The 21,171-nt window shown below is 40.1% G+C and overlaps 1 long non-coding RNA gene across 1 annotated transcript in view; it reads left to right on the top strand.

The window, feature by feature from the left end:
• LOC141374303 (uncharacterized) overlaps positions 1-20,903 on the top strand; it is a 42,547-nt gene extending 21,644 nt beyond the window's left edge. The window contains exon 4 of the long non-coding RNA XR_012381083.1: positions 20,569-20,903. This is a non-coding gene — a long non-coding RNA (uncharacterized lncRNA). The remainder of the gene's footprint in view (positions 1-20,568) is intronic.
• Positions 20,904-21,171: the final 268 nt, after the last annotated feature.

A 21,171-nucleotide genomic window follows, 5' to 3' on the forward strand; every position in this document is an offset into this window, starting at 1 on the left:
GTGGGACTCGATCCCAGGACTCCAGGATCATGACCTGAGCCGAAGACAGTCACTTAACCAACTGAGCCACCCAGGCGCCCAAATAAAATCTTTCTAAAAAAAAGAAACAAAACAGACGATCAGGGTGCCTGGGTGGCTCAGTTGGTTAAGCAACTGCCTTCGGCTCAGGTCATGATCCTGGAGTCCCGGGATTGAGTCCCGCATCGGGCTCCCTGCTCAGCAGGGAGTCTGCTTCTCCCTCTGACCCTCTTCCCTTTCGTGCTCTCTCTCTCTCTATCTCATTCTCTCTCTCAAATAAATAAATAAAATCTTTAAAAAAAAAAAAACAGACGATCATAGGGGAAGGGAAGGAAAAATAAAATAATAAAAACAGAGAGGGAGACAAACCATAAGAGACTCTTAACTATGAGAAACAAACGGAGAGTTGCTGGAGGGGAGGTGGGTGGGGGATAATTGAGTGATGGGCATTAAGGAGGGCACTTGATGTAATGAGCACTGGGTGTTATATGCAACTGATGAATCACTAAATTCTACCTCTAAAACTAATGAAAAAATTAAAATCTCTGTTTTATGAAAAAAAAAACAATAAAAAAGAATAGATTTAGTACTTGGACCTAAGCCAAGCCCTTGAGACCAACAGTGTGATGTATGAAGGATTATTTTTGGAATGGTCACTTTCTGTCTCCAAACAAATCCTTGACACTGTTCTGCTGTGTAAGGGCTAGAAATGCTTTTGTCTTGCTTTTCACTTTTGATATCAGGAGGAAAATGCACAGGTTGATGTTTCTCCTTCATTGTCCATAACAAATGTTCACTTCTCCTACTCCTGTGGCAAGACTTCTAAGAAAGACCAGTGCATAAGCCCCCATGGACCTGGGACTCAGAATCTGAGACACAGCCACTGTGGGTCATAAAGCTTAAAAGTTAAGAGTTCTTGTTTCAGTTTTTCCACCTTAGGCCCTGAGTTTTACTGCTTCACTTGGACCATGAGGAGAATCTAATTCCATCTTACATCGAAACTAAAATTTGAAAAAGTAAGTGAAAGTGAAAGACTGAATTAGCCCCAGATAAACTGGTTGCATAAACTTGATGACAATCTAAAACTTTGGCCAAATTTCTAAACAGGCCTCAAATCTTCTGGATTCTCAGGAAAATCTAGTGAACATTTTTATGGTTCTTTTCTTTTTGTCTTTTCTCAGGTTAAAGAAAAGCTTATGGAAATCCCAAGGATTTGGGACAAAAAAAGAGTAAGAGTATAATAGTCAGCTCAAACTTGGGAAATAATTGTAAAACTGTTTGGGAAGTTTGTTGAGAACTTCACTGAGTTTTCAAAGACAGTTCTCAATCTTTTTGAGTATCCACTCATCAGGCCCCGAAGAAGGCCCCCAAACTCAGAAGGTCCTTCCCCTTTAACAGAGAAATGCACGCTCTTTGAGAAAAACTTGTACTCATTTACTCATTCATATATTCACTGAATGAATATACATTAACTACCTTCTATGTGTTAGTTTTCAATGTAGAGCACACCAAAGAGAAGAGTGATAAGTGTTCCTGTCTTTGTGGAATTTACAGTCAAGCAGGGGGAGACAGTCATTATGTAGACAACCTCAAAAATTAATAAATATTTAAAATTGTAATGTAATGCTATGAAGGAAAATTATGGCCCACACTGGGAGCACAATCCAACAAGGAGGTAAATGTAGGTTGGAAGACCCAATTTAATCAGATGTGTCCAGGAAGGTACATCCAAGAAAGTGACATTTACGTTAAGACATAAAAATTAAGTAGGCATCTACCAGGTAAAGATTTGGGAGAAGAACATCCCAGGAAGATAATATACCAATATAAAGACTGAGGCAAAAAAAAAAAAAAAAAAAGACCTGGGTATCCTCAAGGTTGAAAGAAAGCAAGTTTGGCATAAACGGAGAACATAAGATGAGGCTGGAGAATTCAGCAGGGGTCAAACCATGCAATGGCCATTTAGATTATATCAATGATTTTGCATTTGGGAGAGGAAGGTTTCAAAAATAATTGAATTCTGGTATATTCCACTGGTGGTCCTTGTTACTGAGTTGTAGAGTACTGGAAGAAGACTAAGTTTGGAGAGGAGGAGAGATAATGAATTTGATTTTGGATAGTATGACTTTAAATGCATGTCAAGTAGGTGATGGATATATTATTTTGAAGTTCAGAAGAGAAATCTAGAAATACAGAGCAAGAGTTGTTGGCATATACATGATTATTGAAACTATGGAGATGGTTGGGTTCATCTGGAGGAGAAAGTACAGAGTGAGAATGAGAGGACTTAGAGTAAAACTTAGATGCGTCCAATATTTTAAGACTGAGTAGACGTAAGAGGGCCAAAGAGGCAGGAGGAGAGCCAGGAGAATGCTGAGCCCAGGAGCTAAAGAAAGATCATGTTTCGAGAAGGAAATAAAGAATTGTATAGAATTATGCACAGAAATAAAGAATATGAGAACCATCAAGTGACCCTTTGAGTTTAGCATCAAGGTCATTGATAACCTTGGTGAGAGTTGTGTTTGGTGAAAAAAATGGTAGCACTAATCTGTTTATATTGAGTTTGAGAGTGAATAGGAGGTGAGACAATGGAAAAAGTGAGACTAGAGAATCATTTCAGAAGTGTGGTTGTAAAGGAGAGAAAATAGATTAAGTGGTAGCTAGAGGAATGTGTGGGATCCGGGAAATTTTTAAATGGAAGAAACTATGACTGCTGATCAGAAAGTATCATGCACCAATTCCATTTTTCAGGATCCAAGGACTAGCAATTAGTCAAGGTCAGGCCATAGATAGAGTGCTTGGGCTCACTGCCAACAAAAGCTGATTCCCTTGGGGTGTCCTGATCAGACCCAAGTACACTGTTCTCAATTGCTTTTAAATAAGCTATACTTTAGTTTCTCTGATGGCCCCTAAAGGAAGAGGGTTTTTTTCTGTAACATTTATGGACTAAGGCCCTGTTTTTCACTTGGATGTTATCTTGAAGCTGTGTTTAGTTTTGCTCAACATTGCTCATACTCTACTTGAGTAACTTTTCTAAAACACACATCACTGTCCTGTTTAACATATTTCAAATATTCTCCATGACCTTCAAGATAGTCCCAGACTCCTCAGAATGACAAGCAAGGCCTTTTCTTCCCTTTTTTTTTTATTTGAGTATACTTTACAGAGGATGTTACATTAGTTTCAGGTGTACAGCATAGTGATTCAACAAGTTTATACATTATGCTATGCTCACCACAAGTATAGCTACCATCTGTCACCATACAATTCTATTACAATATCCTTGACTAGATTCCCTATGCTGTGCCTTTGATTCCTATGACTCATTCATTCCATAACTGTAAGAAGCAAGGCCTTCTCTGATTTGACCTTGTATAACTATTTTTCAAGTCTCATCTATATTCACATGCACATTTGTATCCTACACTCCCTTTAAACCCAACTACTAACAGTTCTTTTTTTTTTTTAAAGATTTTATTTATTTATTTGACAGAGGGAGACAAGGAGAGAGGGAACACAAGCAGGCAGAGTGGGTGAGGAAGAAGCAGGCTTCCCGCCGAGCAAGGAGCCTGATGCGGGGCTCGATCCCAGGACCCTGGGATCACGACCTGAGCCGAAGGCAGACGCTTAACGACTGAGCCACCCAGGTGCCCCACTACTAACAGTTCTTTGATCCAGTTGAACTCTCCCTTAACCTCCTCTGCCTTTTCTCATGCTGTTCACCTTACCTAGCTAGAATGCTTTCAGATGAGGAGCTCAACAAAAAAATTATTAAATATACAAATAAGTGTATGGATGAATGAATGCATGTATGCATTTACTTCAGTTCCATTCGCCATTTTTGAGAGGGGCTACATGGCTGTACATGGTAATGAGTGGGGTCTTTATTTGGGGTAGTTGGAGGATACTTATGTGATAAGATTTTAGGAAATCATTGAGCTCCTCATTGCATTAAACCATCACTCCTGTTAGCCTATCCCTGGACTTTATCCCATCAGAGTTTTATTTCCCTGAACAAGGGCTGGGTGTTACTGGAAGTCCCTGAAGGAGGGAGGAGTGCTAGAAAGGGAAGAGGGGGCCAGACAGAGAAATTGGAAGTGGGAGGTAGCTGTTGGGAAACAGCGAACAGTATCACTTTGCCCAGAAGTGATGTTGGGATGGCACTAAGGCAGAAACAAGCCATTATGAAATATAACCAAGTAACCAAGTGCAAGGAAAAATTGATTTAGAGCCTAAAACATACTTGGGGCAATTTTAATTATCTTGTTGAACTAAAAGGCATATCAAAATCACTTATACTACCCATCCCAGATGCCCAAGGTAGAGAACTCAGTGGAATGCAGCAGGGATTCAGGCCATTTCCAGAGATAGATCATTTCCAACAGAGCCTTTCAGTTTGATGAAGAGGGGGTAGGTAGGCTAGGATCCCCTAGCAGAGCCAAGTCCATGAGAAAAATAGCCCCCCAAATTCCAGGATTTTTACAGTCCCTGTGGAGGGATAGGAAAGGCCTTGCTTACAGATATCACAAACGGGGCGAATAAGTCAAGATATCTCATCTGGCCACTTCAGACCTACCCATAAGAAGATAATGCCCACCCAGTCTATTGGGCTTTTCTGGGATGGCTAGGATTGGTGTTTCTGGGAATCCAATATCTCAGTTCAAAAGATTTTTACTCTTCTATGAGGGCCTGGACTACAACAGGAGGTAGGAAGTAAGAAAATCAAACTCCATTGTACTTTCCCTTTATACTATGCTTTCTGTCAACTACCAAGCATAACTTTCATCCATTGGTCAATTTTATTAGTCCTTTGAAGAAACAGGAAATTGGAGAATTGGATAGGAGACAAAGCTTGGGAAAACATAGGAGCAATGAGCAATATGGGCCTGGTTAAAGTCCCGTAGAAGTTGTCAAAGTGTAGTAGAAGGAACACTAGCCTTAGATTCACTTTGTTCAAACTCCACCTTTGCCAATTTATTAGGTATGTGACTTTGGAAAAGTCCCTCATTGAGCCTCAATTTCCCCACCTATAAAATGAAGTTAGTAGTGCCAACTTCACCTATATGAGGATTGAATGCCTAGAACCTAGGAGGTAGTCAATCAATGCTAATTAATTTTCCCCTTATTTGTGGGAAACACCTGAGTGGTAGGTGACTCTTGCTCTGAGAGACAAAGATTTTGAAATCCCAAGTTCTGAGTTGAGCAGAAAGAGCTTATCTAGGGGCTCACATCTTACAGATGGGGTATATAGAGGGGAGAATCATTGGATGAATGAAGAAAGTACAACTGTAGCTGGGGATTATTATTTGAGTACTTTCTATATGGGTAGACTGAGTTGGGGGTAAATGATAGATGTAATAGGGATGGTAACACCATAAAATTTGGACATCTTACCCTGTCAGGCTCAGCTTTACTTGTGTTGTCTTGCATAAGCCACTCTGTTTTCACAATTCTAATCGCTTTCTCTTCTCTCCTGCCCCCATTCCTACCATCAGATCAGGATGTAATACAGACTAATTACTATTTACAAACTATGAAGCTCTGGATGCTCTGTGGAAAAAAGGAAAGGAGGGTAAAATTGAGATAGAGTGGGATAGAGGGCAGGGGCAGGCAGGGTGTCATCATCAGTGAAAGAAGGAGGTCTAGAGAGATGTTCTGGAAAGATGTTTTGCACAAAAAGGGGTATGGTTTGCATTTAACTTGTGGAATTTGAGACCGAGGTTTATAACTATCTCTTTCTCAAGAGTAGAATTGGGCTGAGTGGCCCAATTAGAGAACCTTGCTTTGTGCCAACTAATACAGAGGTTGAGAACATGAGTTTATATTGTATGACATGGACATTTTTACAAGATTGATAAGGGTTTTGTGGTATGAATAGAGCTGGGGAGGACTGGAAAATAATATTTGCCATGTGATCATTTGGGTGATTTTTATATTAATCACTTGTGTAAGGAATTCTACAAGTAGCCATATTAAACAGGCTTTTCTTTCAATCTTTCTACTCCCTAGAGATATAGTTCTATCTCTTTCCCTCCTCTCACCATTAAACTGGCTTCATAATTCATAATTGTACACTGACTTCTGCTTCTGCTCTTCAACCTATACTATTATCTGAGATGTTTCAACAGCTTCCATATCGTCTAAATCTCTGTTCTCTTTTGTGATTTTCTAACATTGCTGATTTATTCCTCTTTGAAACTTTTTCCCCCTTGGCTTCCATGTGCCAGCACATGTCAGGTTCTCTTATTACCTTTCTGACAGCTCTTTCTTTGCTTTTTAAGGCTCCATTTTTCCACTGGCCCACTCAGAGCAGGTTTTCCTCATGATTCTCTCTCTCTCTCTTTTTTTTAATTAACATTTAATGTTTTATTTGTTTCAGGGGTACAGGTCTGTGATTCATTAGTCTTACACAATTCACAGCACTCACCATAGCACATACCCTCCCCAATGCATGATTCTCTTTTTTTTCTCTTTCTGCAGACTCTTTCTTTCCACCACATTTCCACAACATCAACCTATCCTCTCTGAGTGATTTTGGTCTCTTCATCTCAATCTCAGGCTCTACTTAGTATTTCTAATTACTATCTGGACATCTCTACCTGGATTTCTTACTGTCAACTGCTACTCTTATCCTAACAACACATATCTACTTTCCCAAGCCAGTTCTCCATCATGTATTCTCTTCTACTATTGCCACTACCACTTTCTCTGCCAAGAAACCCAGTCATCTTTGACTTCTCTTTCTCCTTCAGCCTTCATATTTGGCCCCCACATCCTATTAATTCTTCCTTCAGAAGTATCTTAAATATGTTCTCTCTTTGCCATTCCCATTGCCATCACACTAAGTCTGGTTCTCATTACCTCTCTGCTGAACAATTACAATAACCTCTTTATACATTTCATTATTACTACAACAGCTTGTTTCTTCAGCAAACATATATGGAGTCAATTAACAGCATGCTGGGCACTGGGTATTCAACAGTGTATTTGATTTCAAGGAACATGCAGTCCAGTAGGAAAAACAGACAACTAAAAAGGAAATAACCTTAACAGAGATAAGTGTCAAAATAGATGTAAATTCAGGAAACTGTGAGACAGAGAAGGGTAGCCCCTAACCAAGACTGTAGGGTTAAGGAAAGCTTCACAGAGAAAATGGACTGATAAGTATAGGAGTTTATCTAGCACAGGAGAATTAATACAATATTCCAAACAGAGGAATAAGCATGAGCAAAAGCATGGGAAAAAGAGAGAGCACCCTTTGGGAAATGCAAGTTATTAAAAATGAGTAAGTAGAGTGCAGTAAGAGAAGTGGGGTAGGAGGCTACATTAATTGACAGGGATTAGATTATGAGAGGTCTAGTATCCCAGCTCAGGAGTTTACAGAGCTTGGCAAACTATAAAAAATATTTTAATCAAGAGAGGAACAGTATTTGATTTGTACTTGAAGAAGTTTGCCTTGGCAGTAGCTTGGAGACTGAATCGGACAAGGCAATTCCAATGAAAATCCTAATAATAACTTTTAGAGTCCAGAAAAATACACTTGGAAAAGTAAATGGCAATATAATTAAGAAAATTGTACAAAAGGCCAATTAATAGGTGTCAAGGAAGGCAGGCACGCGTAAAATAACCCCATGGTTAAACCCATTGTGATGGTTAATTTTGTGTCATCTCTACTGGCCCATGGGGTGCCTAGACATTTGGTCAAATATTTTTCTGGGTGTGTTTGTGAGGATAGTCCTAGATGAGATTAAGATGTGAATTGGTAGACTGAGTAAAGCAGATTGCCATCCCTAATGTGAGTGGGCCCTATCTAATTCACTGAAGGCCTGAATAGAACAAAAATGTTGACCCTCCTGTGAAAAAGAAGAAGCTCCTCCTGCCTGACATGGGTCTTTTCCTGCCTTTGGACTTGAACTGAAAAATCAACTCCTTTGGGGTCTTGAGCCTGCTGGCTCTCAGACTGTAACTTATACCATTAGTTATCCTGTTTCTCACACCTTCAGACTAGGATTGGAACTACATTATCAGCTTTCCTGGGTCTCAACTTGCCTACTACAGATCCTGGGACTTCTTAGCCATCATAATTATGTGAGCTAATTCCTTATAATAGGATACACACACACACACACATGTATATACACATACATGTGTGTGTGTCTGTGTGCGTGTGTCACATATATATATGCCTTTTGTTGGTTCTATTTCTCTGGAGAACCCCCTGATTAATATAGATTTTGGTACTTAGGAGTAGGGTACTGATGCAACAAATACCTGAAAATGTGGAAGTGACTTTGGACTTAGGTAACGGCTAGAAGCTGGAAGAGTTTTGAGGTGCATGTAGAAATTTGCACATTGAGGGCAAGTCTGGTGAGATCTCAGACAGAAATGAAGAACACGTTATTATTGGAAAGAGGAGGGAAGGTGATCCTTGTTATAAAGTGGCAATGAACTTGGCTGAGTTGTGTTCTACTGTTTTGTGGAAGGTAGAACATGAGAGTGATAAAATTGGATGTTAGCAGAGGAGACTTCTAAGCAAAGTATTGAAGATGCAGCTTTGGTCATCCTTACTTTTTATAGTAAAATGTGAGAGAAGAGAGATGAATTTAAGAAGGAATTATTAGGAAAAAAGGAACCAGAACTTGGAGATTTAGACAGTTCTTAGGCTATCTCATTCTCAGTATATTCTATCTATTCTATTTTTAAAAATCAGGAAGCTTGTCCTGAGGAGAACACTAAGGGTGTGGCTGAACAATCATTTGATAAGGAGTTCCTGGGTGTGACACATAAACTGATTAGCCATCTCAGCAGAAGCTAGAAATAGAGATGGCATTATACCAACAGAAACACTGACAGCTGGGACTAAAAAGGACAGAAAAAATTAGACAAAATGAAGGAAGGCTATCAGACTTGTTAGATCCCACAGGCCTGGACTCTAGATCTCTTTGTGAACATGCACTATTCTTCAAGAAAAGGAAAGAATGACCCCTGGGGCTCCTGAGTCGCCCAGTTGGTTAAGCGCCCAACTCTTGATTTCGGCTCAGGTCCTGATCTCAGGCTTGTGAGATTGAGCCCCGGTAGGGCTCCGTGCTCAGCACAGAGTCTGCTTGGGATTCTCTCTCTCCCTCTCTTTCTGCCCTCCCCCCCACTCTAAATAAATCAATTAAATCTTAAAAAAAAAAAAAGAATGACCCTTAAGGCAATTCAGAGATGATCAGGTCTGTTTCCTTGTTTTCAAAGACTGGGGCTATTCTTTGGTAATTTGACAAGCCAGATGGCCTTTGACTAGAGCTGTGAGGACAGGGCTGCCTAGGGTCTTGTGGGTGGGACTACCATCCCTGTGCATCCAGAAGATGGGTCATTCAGCCAAAGAGAATTATAAGCAGAATCAGACCTATAAATACAGAGAATAAACTGATGGTTACCAGAGGGGGGGAGGGGATGGGGGCATGGGTAAAATGAGTAAAGAGGAGTGAAAGATACAGGCTTCCAGTTATGGAATGAATAAATCATAGGGATAAAAGGTACAGAATAGAAAATGTGGTCAGTGATATTGTAATGGTGTTGTATGGTGACAAATGGTAACTACACTTGTGGTGAGCATAGCATGAGGTATAGAGGCATTGAATCACTATGTTGTATATCTGAAACTAATGTAACATCGTGTATCAACTATATTCATATAAAAAAGAAAAAAGTCGAGCTTTAACATCTAATGGAATTTACCTTGCTAGGTCTTGGACTTGTTTGGGACCCTTCGCTTCTTCCTTCTTTCCTATTTCTTTCTTTTCAATTTGGAATGCCTATCTTATGCCTATCCTACAATTGCATTTTAGAAGTACATAACTTGGTCTGATTTCACAGGTTCTCAACTGGGGAAGAATTGTTTGGTTTTTAGGTGTTGAGTTTGATAAGTTTTTTATAGATTTTGGATATGAACCCTTTATCAGATATGTCATTTGCAAATATCTTCTCCCATTCTGTAGGTTGCCTTTTAGTTTTGTTGTTTCCTTTGCTGTGCAGAAGCTTTTTATCTTGATAAAGTTCCAGTAGTTCATTTTTGCTTTTGTTTCCCTTGTCTCCAGACAAGTGTCTAGTGAGAAGTTGCTATGGCTGAGGTCAAAGAAGTTGCTGCCTGTGTTCTTCTCTAGGATTTTGATAGTTTCCTGTCTCACATTTAGGTCTTTCACCCATTTTGAATTTATTTTTGTGTATGGTGTAAGAAAGTGGTCCAGTTTCATTTATGTGCATGTTGCTCTCTAGTTTTCCCAACACCATTTGTTGAAGAGACTGTTTTTTTCCCATTGATATTCTTTTCTGTTTTGTCAAAGATTAGTTGACCATATGGTTGTGGGTCCATTTCAGGGCTTTCTATTCTGTTCCATTGATCTATGTGTCTGCTGTTATGCCAGTCCCATACTGTTTTGATGACTATAGTTTGTAATATAGCTTGAAGTCCAGAATTGTGATGCCTCCAGCTTTGCTTTTCTTTTTCAGGATTGCTTTGGCTATTCAGGATCTTTTGTGGTTCCATACAAATTTTAGGATTGTTTGTTCTAGCTCTTGAAAAATGCTGGTGGTATTTTGATAAGGATTGCATTAAATATGTAGATTGCTTTGGGTGGTATAGACATTTGAACAATGTTTGTTCTTCTAATCCATGAGTATGGAATGTTTTTCCATTTCTTTATGTCCTCTTCAATTTCTTTCATAAGTGTTCTATAGTTTTCAGCATACAGATCTTTTACCTCTTTGGTTAGGTTTATTCCTAGGTATCTTAAGGTTTTTGGTGCAATTGCAAATGGGATTGATTCCTTGATTTTTCTTACTGCTGCTTCATTATTGGTGTATAGAAATGCAAGATGTTTCTGTACATTGAATTTGTATCCTGCAACTTTACTGAATTCATGTATTAGTGCTGGCAGTTTTTTGGTGGACTCTTTCAGGTTTTCTACATAGAGTATCATGTCTTCTGGGAAGAGTAAAAGTTTGACTTCTTCTTTGCCGATGTGGATGCCTTTTATTTATTTTTGTTGTGTGATTGCTGAGGCTAGGACTTCCAGCACCATGTGAAATAATAGTGGTGAGAGTGGACATCCCTGTCCTGTTCCTGACGTCAGTGCACCCAACCCAGATAATGACCCAAAGACTGGCAGAACAGACTTTCCACAGTAAAACATAGAGAGGAGGTCATATTGAAAACATGGTAGGAGAGGCAGAGATGCAGTCAAGAACCAAACTCCCTATCAGGAAAACTACAAACAAGAGGGACACAACAAGCTTGGAGAAAGGAGAGCAGATCCCACACCACGCACCTCGGGCACAGGGGACCTGTGCTGGTAAGACAAGTCCCCATAATGTCTGACTTTGAAAACCAGTGGGGCTTAATTGTGAGTTTTTACAACCAATGGGGCTTAACTCCGGGTACTTTAAAAATCAGCAGGCTTGGGGTGCCTGGGTGGCTCAGTTGGGGGCATAAATATTTATAATTGTTAGATCTTCTTGATGGATAGACTCCTTCATTATGATATAGTACCCTTCTCCATATCTTGTTACAGTCTTTGGTTTAAAAATCTCGTTTGTCTGGTGTAAGTATGGCTACTCTGGCTTTCTTTGACATCCATTAGCATGATGGGCCTTGTTTTCTTATCCATTCTAATACCCCATGTCTTTTTAAAACATTCTTTATTTAAATTCAATTTAGTTAACATATCCTGTATTATTAGTTAATGGGATAGAATTTAGTGATTCATCAGTTGCATATAACACCCAGTGCTCATTACATCAAGTGCCCACCTTAATGCCCATCACCCAGTTACCCCTTCCCCCACCCACCTCCCCTCCAGCAACCCTCAGTTTGTTTCCTAGAGTTAAGAGTCTCTTATGGTTTGCCTTCCTCTCTGTTTTCATCTTATTTTATTTTTCCTTCTCTTCCCTTATGCTCATCTGTTTTGTTTCTTAAATTCTATATATGAGTGAAATCATATGGTATTTGTCTTTCTCTGACCCTATGTCTTTTGATTGGAGAATTTAGTCCATTTACATTCAGAGTGATTTTTGATAGATAAGAATTTAGAGCCATTGTGTTACATGTAAAGTTGGTGTTTCTGGTGTTGTTCTCTATTACTTTCAAGTCTTTGTTGCTTTTGGTCTTTCTTTCCCGCTCAAAGAGTCCCTTTTAATATTTCTTGCAGGGATGGTTTAGTGGTCACAAACTCCTTTAGTTTTTGTCTGGGAAAGTCTTTATCTCTCCTTCTATTCTGAATGACAGCCTTGCTGGATAAAGTATTCTTGGCTGCATAGTTTTCACATTCAGCACATTGAACATATCTGCCAGTATCTTCTGTCCTGCCAAGTTTCTGTGGACAGATCTGCTGTGAACCTGATTTGTCTTTTCTTGTAGGTTCTTTTTTTTCCCTGTTGCTTTCAGGATTCTCCCCTTGTCTGTGTATTTTGTGAATTTGTCTATAATATGTCTTGGTATTGGCCAGGTTTTGTTGAATTTGATGGGAGTTCTCTGTGCCTCTTGGATTTCAATGTGTGTTTCCTTCCCCAGATTAGGGAAGTTTTCAGCTATAATTTGCTCAAATAAACCTTCTGCCCCCTTTTCCCTTTCTTCCTCTTCTGGGATGCCTATGATACTAATGTTATTATACCTTAAGGAGTTGCTAAATTCCTTAAATCTACATTCGTGATCCAATACTTTTCTTTCCCTCTTCCTTTCAGCTTCATTGTTTTCCATAATTTTATCTTCTATATCACTGATTCATTCCTCTGTTTCATCCATCTCCATTGTCATTTCATCCAGTTAGTTTTGTATCTTGGTTATAACATTTTTGATTTTGGCCTGACTAGTTTTTAGTCTTTTATCTCTGTAGTAAGGGATTCTCCAGTGTCTCCTATGCTTTTCTCAAACCCAGGTAGTATCCTTATGATAGTTGTTTTAAATTCTGGTTCAGGCATCTAACTTATATCTGTTTTGATTAAATCCCTGGCTGTGATTTCTTCCTGTTCTTTCTTTTGGGGTGAATTCCTCCATCTTGTCATTTTGTCTAGATCACTGTTTTTTAGTGCATGTATTAGGAAAGCCTGTTATATTCCTGCTCCTGAGATTAATGGCTATATTAAGAAGAGGTCCTATACAGTCTTGGGCATGGTGCTTCAGGGAATGTTTCAGAGTGTGCACTCTGCTCTTGTGTTTTGGCTGTTCGTTCCCTCAGGTCAGTCCTCTGAAGAATTTCTCCTTGCCTGCAGTGAGGAGTGTTTGAATCTTGTCCACTCTGTGGGAAGTTTTAACTATGTGTGTTTTGGTATGCTTGTTAAAAGAAGCTAGATCTTATTTCCCCTAGAGCTGAAGCTTTGCAGCATTCTATGATCAATAGATTTGGTGTATTCAAGGGGTTTGTGCTCATCTTCTGGGGGATGGGTCTGCTGTGCTGGTTCTCAATCAGGCTTGCCCTTGTAAAGATGCCACCTGCAGGGCGCAGTGAGTGGGACTTGGTGTAAGTGCCTCCAGCCTCCACTGGGGGGTGCTCTGTTGCTCACTGAAATCTATCAGTGCTGATTGGAAGGGAGAAAATGACTTTGGCCTGCTCTCTCATCCCCTGAGCAAGGAGTTCATGCCCACCACTCTTCAGGAAGCCCTCACAGAAGAGCAAACAATCTCCCCTCTTGTGTCTCTGGCTTCCATCAAATCCCTGCCTCCACCCTGTGTCCAAGCTGTCTGCCTCCCAGGAAGCACAAGACTCCCATGTTTTATCTCAGATGCACAGCTGGGTTTCAAAATTCCAAATTTTAGGGACCCGGTGCAGTGCAGACCTGCACTTATCCTCTGGGGGAGGGTCTTGCCACTGTGGCTGGTGCCAGTTTGTCCCAGAAAAGCAGTTGCAAGACTGAGCAGTGGTTCGGAGTTTAAGGTAAAGTGCAGCAAAAAGCCAGCGCTAAGGTTTGCTGCCCTCAGCAGGTGTCTCTGTTCCTATGCTAATGAATAGGGCAGCACATTGGTGCCCAGCTCTTTTGTCCCCAGAGAGGCCATGCCACCTCTCCCAAATGCACTTTAAGAAGGGGAACTGTTTCTCCCCTTTTGATCCAGGGGATCCTCAGACCACACTGTCCACTCCCTGGCCTCCACCTCCTTCCCCACTGGAGCATCACTAAGCCTGCCAGGTATGACCCCAGCAATGACAGGGACTCCTAAAACTTCAGACTTTGAGCCCCTCTCCTTTTCCCAGTCAGTGGTTTTGGGGAAGAGTTTTTCTTATGTAATGCCCTGCATGATGCTTTCACTCTTTCTCTCTCTTTCTCTCTCACTCCTCTCTCCATAATCAGGGCTCCCTTCCCTCCACAGCACCTGCAATTCTTTGCTCCCCCAAATTAACTCTCCACAGTTCCTACCTTCCACAGTGTGGCCATGTTTTCTCCCTCTAGATGTACACTTTGTTCTCTCAGTCCTCAGATCAATTTCTTGGGTGTTCAGTGATTTGATATTTATCTGGCTGTGTTCAAGGGATGAGGCAAGCATAGGGTCCCCCTATTACTCCACCACCTTAACTCCTCCTTCCCACTGCATTTCTGTTACTGTTACTTTGTAAAAGTTTTTTATTGAAATATAATTAACATACAATGTTATATTAGTTTCAGGTATATAATATAATGATGAGACAATTCTATATATTATTCAGTGCTCATCAGTATAAGTGTACTCTTAATCCCCTTCACCTATTTCACACATCCCCCCACCCACCTCCTCTCACACAACCACCAGTTTGTTCTCTACATTAAGAGTCAGGGTTTGTTTTTTTTTGTCTCTTGTTTGTTTGTTTGTTTTGTTTCTTAAATTCCACATATGAGTGTAATCATACGGTATATTTCTTCTCTGACTGACTTATTTCACTTAGCATTAGGTTCCCTAAATCCATCTATGTTGTTGCAAATGGCAAGCTTTCATTCTTTTTATGGCTGAGTAATATTCCATTTTTCCATTTATCCATTGACAGTGTCCTTTATAAAAGGTTTTAGTATCTAGTACCTCTCCCTGTTATTGCCCAGCCTTTTCAGAACTTTCTTTGATGTTATTGCCTGTTTATTTTCGCAGTAATATTTTAGAAGTCATCCAGAAGAATAAAGACAGGAACATGGGCCCAGGGCTTTCTTCTATATTCTTCTTCCCTTAGGTGCTCAATAAGCATTTGTTAATTGAATAAAAGATAAAGTCACAGCATGGTGTTTGATTGCTGAAAGATGTCAAAATATAAACAAGTTTATATTTGCTTTCCCATGCCACTGGCACTTCCAAAAGACACTTAGAATTTAGGGTATGTATTTGAGAAATGCTGCTCTGCTGTTGGAAGAATATTGTTTGCTCATGAACTCAAGAAATATTTGTTGAGCACCTACTATGTCCCAAACATTGTTTTAGACACTGAGGGTAGAGCAAATGAACAAAAGAGACAAATAAAATAAAAAATGAATATATTATATATACCAAATAAATACATGTATAAAAATAAATAACAAAGTTGGGATGCCTGGGTGGCTCAGTCTGTTAAGCATCTGACTTGATTTCAGCTCAGGTCATGATCTCAGGATCATGAGATTGAGTGAGCTCTGCGTCAGGCTACATGCTGAGCATGAAGCCTGCTTAGGATTCTCTCTCTCCCTCTCCCTCTGCCCTTCCTCCTGCTTGCACGCACCCTCACTCGCTCAATAAATAAATAAATAAATAAATAACAAAACATAAAATAAATATATAAGAAATAAATAACTATATAAAATAAATAATAAATATAAAATATAACATAAGATTGATAATACATGCGCTAATGTAAACTAAATTAGGTAAGGACATAGGGAGCAATTGGGGTGGGGATAACACTAAAAAGGACAAAGAAGGCTTCTTTGAGGCATTACCTTTGAGCTAAAATCTGAATGGTGAGAATAGGCAGGCACGGGAAGACCTGTGGGAAGAGAATTTTAGTCAGAGAGAACAGGAAGCATAAATGTTCTTAGGAATAACCTCTATGTTCAAAGAAGAAAAAAATTGCTATTGTGATTAGAGTCTCATGGATAAAGGAGAGACCAGTAGCAGATGTTGTTTAGGTCTGGGTTCCTCTTTTGCCCACAAACTCCCTTAGTGCTCAGTTTCTCCATGGTAAACTTGTTGGGCTCAAGTGAAGAAAGTCCTAGGGGAAGGGCTGACTTTTTCTCATGCTCATAAATGATCCGAGCCACACTACATGACAAGTGTCATGACTAGCCCTTTCAGGCTAATGTTTGCAAGTCATCATCTGGTGGAATTATTGACTTGGAACTATCAAGCCTACAACACAAGAGCCTTTCCTCTGCTCCAAGAGAGGTAGGATCCAGAGCTCCTCTTTGGGAGGAGTGGGGTTTCTCCCCCACCCCAGTTGTTTCTTTGAGCCTAGACGAAAAGAAAATGGAGCTAGTAGTAACTGTTGTGCTCAGAGTGACTTGGTATCAGCTACTCATACTCTTTGAGAAGTCTTCAGATCTCAGAGTTGGTTCCCTCCCTATCAAAAGAGAAACCTCCCCACATAAGAGCATTATGCAAACTAAATATCTTCCTATAGTGTAAAAAAAAATGCAATGTAAGTATCTACAAAAATTCTATTTGTGAAAATCTATTAGAACACAACTCAATAGGATCTGCATTCAGATATACCACTTGGCACGTAATAATACATGGTATGAGCACACAGCTTCAGAGTTTATAAAACACTTCCACTCCCATTATTTCATTGATCTTCACAATAAATCCATGAGATAGAGAGCATTTACCTCTATATTGCTCAGAATATAATAGGTTATGCTGAGGTAAGAAACAATCCCAGAATTTCAGTGGCTTTAAACCAATGAAAGTATATATTTTTCCTCATTCTATGTATTTATTTGCTGGTCAGTAGAAGACTCTGGTCCATGTCATCTTCACACAGAAACCCAAGGCAATGGAAGCACTACAATTTGAAATGTTGTCTAGTAGCAAGGGCAAGAGAGGACAGATAATCACATGATCTCTTTAATGCTTCCACCCTAAAATGACACACATCACTTCTGCTCATATTGCATTGGTGAGAGGAAGTCAGTGAGCCACATTTAACTTTAAGATGACAAAGAAGTATAATATTCCTGCATTACTGAAAGTAGAAAGGAACTGAATAGTAATTTCCATCACAGCCTCATTTTACAACTAAGAAAGCCAAGACTCAGAGGAATGACATGTTGAAGGAAGCAGTTTGGAATTGTGGACCAAACTTGCAATAAATGATTTTTAGCTATTGTTACTAAGAGACAGAATTGCTTTTGGTTGAAAGAAGATTCTCAGAGGTTGAGAATATGAGAATACAGGCTCTGAAGCCAAACAGTCTTGGGTCCAAACCCCAAATTGTTCCACTTACTAGCAGAGTACTTTGAACAGGTAGCATCACTTCTCTAAGCCTCCATTTCCTTATCTATAAAATGAGGATGAAGGGCTAAAAGGAAAAGCTTGCAGGGTTGATTGATGATCTGAGTTTATTGGACTTAATGTGAATAAAGTGCCTGAGCCCAAACTCAGTTATTCTAACCCCAGACTTATTCCCCTTGCCTCTCTTAGGTATGCCAAAATGTGGAAATCCTGTGGAGCAACTACTAGTTCAATTCTTGTCTGGCTTTTTATTTCCCATTGTGACATGTGAATAGGTGAGAGGATAGAAAGGAAAAGGAAAAGCTGAGATAAGAAGAAAGGTCGTTTTTACCATGAGTTCAGAAATGCTTTTGTATACCCTGTTCCCTCTCTTTACAATGCCCTCTCCAGTCTCCTTTGCCAGTCGACCCCTACTTATCCATCAAGACTTAGGTCAATCTAACCATTTTTCTGGGAAGTGCTCTCAGATTTCCTCATGCTGAATTTAATGCCCCTTCTCTGAACCCATCGTCCCCAAACACTTCATGCCTAGGTCTATCTTAGTACTTAACACAATGCCTTGTGTTTGGCATACAGGTGCTTAATAAATGCGTATCCAAGGAATGGATATGATCATTGTACAACATGCAAGTACTTCGTTGTTTTTTTCTGTCTAGCCTAATTTCTCTCTATCCATCCCCTTACCCTGCTCCATCTATCCCCAAACCACCACCCCAAAACACACACTTGCTGTTCCAGAAATATTACGCTGTTTATAGACTCTGGAATCCATCAAACTCTCTAGGTCTCCCTCTTTGCACGTATGGTTTCTTCTGCATGGCATGTTTTCTTACCACCTTGCAACCCCTTAATCATCTTTTAGCAAAAGCTGAAGATGTACATGTATACATATATGTAGTTTGGGCTCTGAAACCAGGCTGCCTGATTTTAAATTCTAGCTCTGGCTATTAGCTATGTGACCTCAGGCAAATTATCTAACTTCTCTGGGTTTCTACTTCCCTATATATAAAATAGGGCTAATAAAAGTACCTACCTAATAGGATGTTATGGAGAATAAATGAATTAATACATTTAAATTGTTTATTAGCATAGCTGGTACATAGTAGCCTTTATATAAGTATTTGCTGTTATCATTTAAATCATTGCACAAACACTACCTCCTTTGACTAAACTGGGGTCACAAACGGGCTGCTTATAGGCTATGTTTTAGTAGGACAAAATGGCATTTACATTTTTTTATTACAATACCCTCCAGTTTAGTACAAACTCCATTACTCCCTGCAACCACCTGTTTGATTCATTTGCTTGGTCCTGGAAGCTTTGGGCTTGCCATCTTAAGTAAGCACTTCTCTTTTCTCACTCCTTCAGAGTTCTACAGGCTCTGTGCATACCTCCATTAAAGCAGTTCTACTGCCTTCTGATTGTTTTCTTTTTTAAAGATTTTATTTATTTGAGAGAGAGAGAGAGAGAGAGAGAGAGAGAGAGAGAGAGAGAGAAAGTGAGAGAGCACAAGCAGGGGGAGCAGCAGAGGGAGAGGAAGAAGCAGGCTCTCTGCTGAGCAAGGAGCCCGATGCAGGGCTCGATCCCAGGACACCGGGATCATGACCTGAGCCAAAAACAGATGCTTAACCTTCTGGGCCACCCAACACCCCTGTTTTCTTATTTGAGTCTTTTCTGTAGGCTTTTTGAATGTAAGGATGGTGATCTCAGTATTGCTAGTACCTAGAATGGCACCTTACACAAAGAAGTGCTCAATAAATACTTCTTGAATGACTGACTGAATGAATGAAATGAAATGAGATGAAATGAAATGAGATGAAATGAAATGAAATGAATAGTTGAGATATCCCCTACTGTAATCCACAGAGAGCTTTCTGGTCCTGGCTAGGAGATTTAAAGAGTTCTCTTTAACCCCTTTCCTCCAAGGCCACATCTTCTCTGACAGTCACTAATGGGATCAAACTAATGAGGCTAAGCTACAAAGGCAAAAGAAGGAAAATACAGCATGACTCCCTTTGCCTTTATATGTAATTTGGAAGTTGTCAGGATAAGAGCTGAAGTCTCCTAAAATGAAAAGGCATGCCTCCTTTTTTGAAGATAACAAGCTCAGGGTTTTCCACAAAATTGTCCCAAAACAACATTCCATCTTTAGAAGTGACAAATTGTTTTTTCTAAGTTAAGAAAATGGGAGTGTGTTCATATGTCAATTGGTTAGGACCCTAGGCTGCGTAACACAGGGCACAAGTTTAATGGCAGAGCAGGCTTCTTAGATTTCCTCTACTCTGTGCTTGGCAAATATACCTTTGAATAGGTGAACACACATCTGGGAGTAGTAGGAATGGATATCATGCATCCCTGGCAGTAACAGTGTGATCCAGTGGAAAGATCACTGGATTTGGAGTCAGGAAAAGCTGGGTTGGAGTCTATGAAATGGACTTTAAGATGGCAGCAATAATAACCACTTTATGGTATCCATGTCCTTGTATAATCCCCTCCCCTTGAGTGGGGATATAACCTATGATTTGCTCCCAACCAATAGAATATGGCAAATGTAATGGGATGTCACTGTCATGATTACATTATGTTATATATGACACCATCTTGCTAGCAGACTTGCTCCCTCTCCCCTTGCTGGCTTTGAAGAACAAGCTGCCATGAATCCAGCTGCAAGGAACTGAATGCTACCAACAACCACATGAGTGTGGAAGCAGATTGTTCCTTAGTTGAGCCTCCAGATGAGAACCCAGCCCTGACCAACACCTTGATTGCAGACTTGCAAGACCTGAAGCAGAGGACTCATCTAAGCAATGCCCAGACTTCTGAGAAAAGGAATTGGGAAATAAGAAATATGTGGTGTTTTAAACAGCTAAGCTTGTGGTAATTTGTTGTGCAGCATAGAAAACTAATACACAGTCCTAGCTCCACCATTCACTGGCTGTGTGACTCTGAGCATGGGCCTTTCCCTCTCTTTGTCTCAATTTGCTCATTTATAAAATAGGAAATGATGACCATGCAAATGCTTGCCCTGCCTCCCTTCCAGGGTTACTTTAGAATCTGATGAGTGTGAAAGCTCTTTGTAAATCATGAAGCATTGTACAAATGTGAAGAATAACTGTTATTTTTCTTTCCAGACTCCCCAGGGCCTAGCAGCTCAAGCAGGTGACCTTGGAAAAATAGAAGATGGGAAAGAACCAAAAAACGTCAATGGCCTGAAAACTGATGCTGGCCTGTCGAGCCCTTGTCAGAATGTATGATCTTAGGAAGCACATTCCTGTAAACAGATTGAAACATCTCAAGCTGTTTGGAAGACATTCTGACTAGATTCTTAAGGTGTCTGACTCCTTTGGCCTCAGACTACCCAGCAGCCCAGTGCAATGTCACATCCCTTTTCTCTCTACCCACCCTGCTTCCAAATCCTCACTTTACAGAAATCAGCTCCAAAAGCCATTGTCCAATCTTCATTACTCCTGGGCCACTCACTGCCCAAGGCCATGGGCATTATATGATGACCTATAGCTCTTACCAGGTAGAGCAGAAGGCTGCTGACAACTGAGGAAGTGTTGAGTTTTTTTCAAAACAGACCAGCAGTTAATATGGCCACTCCCAGCTATTCACTCTTGTGACCATGAGCTATGGAAAAAAAGTTTGCTGCATGCTAGGGGCACTAGGCCACACATACAGGTTGATCACCCAGCCTATTCTCCCTTGAAATGGCAGAAATATAGGTATTGGTA

The sequence above is a fragment of the Callorhinus ursinus genome, unplaced genomic scaffold (assembly GCF_003265705.2).
Source record: "Callorhinus ursinus isolate GAN/ISIS: 27379988/994484 unplaced genomic scaffold, GSC_fseal_2.0 scaffold16, whole genome shotgun sequence".
Classification (NCBI taxonomy): Eukaryota; Metazoa; Chordata; class Mammalia; order Carnivora; family Otariidae; genus Callorhinus; species Callorhinus ursinus.